Below are 3,194 nucleotides of genomic sequence, written 5' to 3'. Positions count from 1 at the left end.
TTCGCCGCTAATTGCTGTTGTGATAACTTTAATACGATCTTCTAACGACAGCACTTTGCATTTCGGACATTTTCCAACAAACTGAAATGAATTTCCTTTATTGTTAGACTAATTTATTAACACCTGCACCTAATTTCAAGGATGGGAGAAGTGTCCGGGATGGATTCGAACGAGAGTTTAGACTAATTCATTATATGAGGAGGTGGAAACGTTGTTGAGATGGGTTCTTACAATAGTTTAGACCAGATACATTCGCGAAAGTGGTCGCTTATTACAGGTGTTTTATGTTGTTTCGAACCAAAAATCGATGCCCGCGGTCGCGTTACACAGGTGGTCGTTTAATACAGGTAATTTATACGAAGACTCCATGGATAAGCTATTCCGTGCCAGAAATTTTTGCCCGTTTTGACAGATGCCCGTCGAATGCAGGTGGTCGCCTAAGCAGTTTTCACTGTATTCGGTATCTGAAACATAATGCATTCTGCATAAAAAAAAATGACGTATTTCCTATATCATCATTAACTAGTTTTATAATTAAGAACTACAGTTTTATTTTCGTTTTTAATTATTATTGTCAGATCTTTACTTATGCAGACAACCTCCAACAGATGGCTTTTTAAAAAATAATGACTTTTCAGGGAGAAAATTATTTTTTGAAATATTCTCGAAAACTGAAGTAGATAAAACCGAACAGGTTTTTGCTAAAATTATTATTTATTTTTTTTTATATTAAAAACGAGCAATTATTTATTGTGTCATTGTAACAATATTGGGCTGCAAATTTTAGTTATACTGTAGTTTTAATTTATTCAATTTAAAATATATGTTTTCGATATAAAATTAGTAGTTAAATTAGCGTCTGAACATGTATGTAACTTCGTTTAGTGGAAAAATTTTAAAATTTAATGAACGTGTTTTCTACTTTAGACCGGAAGTTTGTCCTTAGTTAATCAATTCTTTCTGGTTTATGCTTGAATCGTGTGCTATACACTTTCATTTATTTAACACTATTTTCCAGATTAAGGGAGCACAATCAGGCATACATCAGCCCGATATCACTTTGATGACCTTCTGTAAGCAAAATTTAAAAGTTCCAAGAAACTAAGCAGTGGAAAATAAAAATTCTTTATAAGATAGAAGACAGAATGTAAAATAAAAAATTGTAAAACAACTATACACGCATACTTTCGTTAAAAAAAGAAGCAGCATTTACATGTCAAGAGAACAGAGATTAAGAAAGTCGAAATTAGTGTTACTCGTCCTTTCTTAATGACAGTAAAATTTGGGATTAAAAATTTTCCTAATTATATTTCGAAATATAAAAAACATGAATTATAACTTGAACATTTAAGTTTTCTTCAGTCTGATATCATTGCAACTTTAAATAACTACTCAGCATAAGTCTGGTTTATTTTATATAGTAATGTACGGCACTAATAAATATTAAAACATGATCTATATTTTTAGGTCGGTTAAATAACGAAATGAGTAAAGAAGGAATTTTATACGACGTTATAAATTCTAATCACGCAAAAAGTTTCGAGAAATTACTAAAGAAATTATTAAAANAATAAATATTAAAACATGATCTATATTTTTAGGTCGGTTAAATAACGAAATGAGTAAAGAAGGAATTTTATACGACGTTATAAATTCTAATCACGCAAAAAGTTTCGAGAAATTACTAAAGAAATTATTAAAATCATAAATAGAAATTTGAATATTAGTCACATTATCCATAAGTATGAATATGATGTCCTAAATTTTAGTTTATGTTTAAGGCAAAATATATATAGGCCTATATATAACTTTTACGTATTACGTGGTACAAGATAAATCAGATGAGTTTGGTTTGTTAGACGGTGCTAATTCTGCCATGAATATTATTATTGTTTCAAAAAGAAATTCTTGTTAAATATTCAAGATTCAATTTATCAAATTTACTTAGATGGAACACAGGCAATAAATAATTTTAATTATACCAGCTGTACCCGGCCAGGCGTTGCTGTGACTCAAAATGTATCTATTATAAATGTATAACACTCCCTGCCTGGAAAATTTCAAAAAATTCTTTCTTAGTGTACATTCTCTTCACGTACCCTATTAAAACGCAATCAAAACGCAAAAAACCGCATCTAAAATAGTATAATAGAAGCCCAGTTCTTCACGGTAAGTCTTAATTGTTTCCCTCTCTCCACGGGGGAAGATTTCACATCTATGTAATATAAAAACACGCGCATATTCGAATGCAACGTTGTTTCAAAATTTCAAAGCAATCGGTGAAGAACTTGCGGAGATTTAATATTTTGAACAAACGAACATTTACATTTTTATGTAGATATTATATTTTAAATAACTAAAAGGATAGCACCTAAAAAAGCTTTTCAATGAATAATCACACTTCATTACTAGGAATCAGGTATACGATATCAGATAGTTAATTAAATTTTTTACAATGAAAATTCAGAAAACATATGAAAAAATGTCTTATTCAACAATTATGTTTACTTTACAAATACACTCACTGCCAAAAGTTAAGCACGGAGCAATAAACTGTGAAAAAATTGACAAATACAGCTGTGATTGACACAAAATGTAGCAGGACAGTAGCAAATATGTTTATGCATGAAACAACACAGAGAGTTACATAGAGAAATGAAAACAGTATTGAATTTTCATAAAGTATAAGATGAAATCATATTGGAATCATTAACAAAATGATGTTTAAATCCAAAACAAACAAACAAAACCGACATTAGTAGGGTAAATGGTCACCCCTTATCCTTACACAAAGTTTACAGCGTGTAACCATGCCTACCATGAGGTGATCAATTACTCCAGAGTCAAATAAGTGCCATTCCTCCTGTAGAGCAGTTTGCAACTATGTGAGAGTGGCAGGGGGTGGGAAACATGCACACACAGCACGGCCGAGGGTACCCCAAAGATTCTCAATGGTATTGAGGTCTGGCGAATACGCCGGCCAATCCATACGCGCTATTCCTTCACTCTCGAGGTAGTCGTCGACGAAGGCAGCTCTATGGGGTCGTGCGTTATCATCCATTAAAACAAAAGCAGGACCAACTGCTGCAGCATACAATTTCACAGTGGGTTCGAGGACTTCATCCCAATACCGGACAGCCATCACAGAACCCCCTCGATACATGTGCAGGTCGGTGCGATATCCCAATGAAATG

Source organism: Centruroides sculpturatus, unplaced genomic scaffold, assembly GCF_000671375.1.
Source record: "Centruroides sculpturatus isolate CEXI.00-Female unplaced genomic scaffold, Cexi_2.0 scaffold810, whole genome shotgun sequence".
In the NCBI taxonomy this organism is placed as follows: Eukaryota; Metazoa; Arthropoda; class Arachnida; order Scorpiones; family Buthidae; genus Centruroides; species Centruroides sculpturatus.
This window is presented reverse-complemented; position numbering follows the sequence as displayed.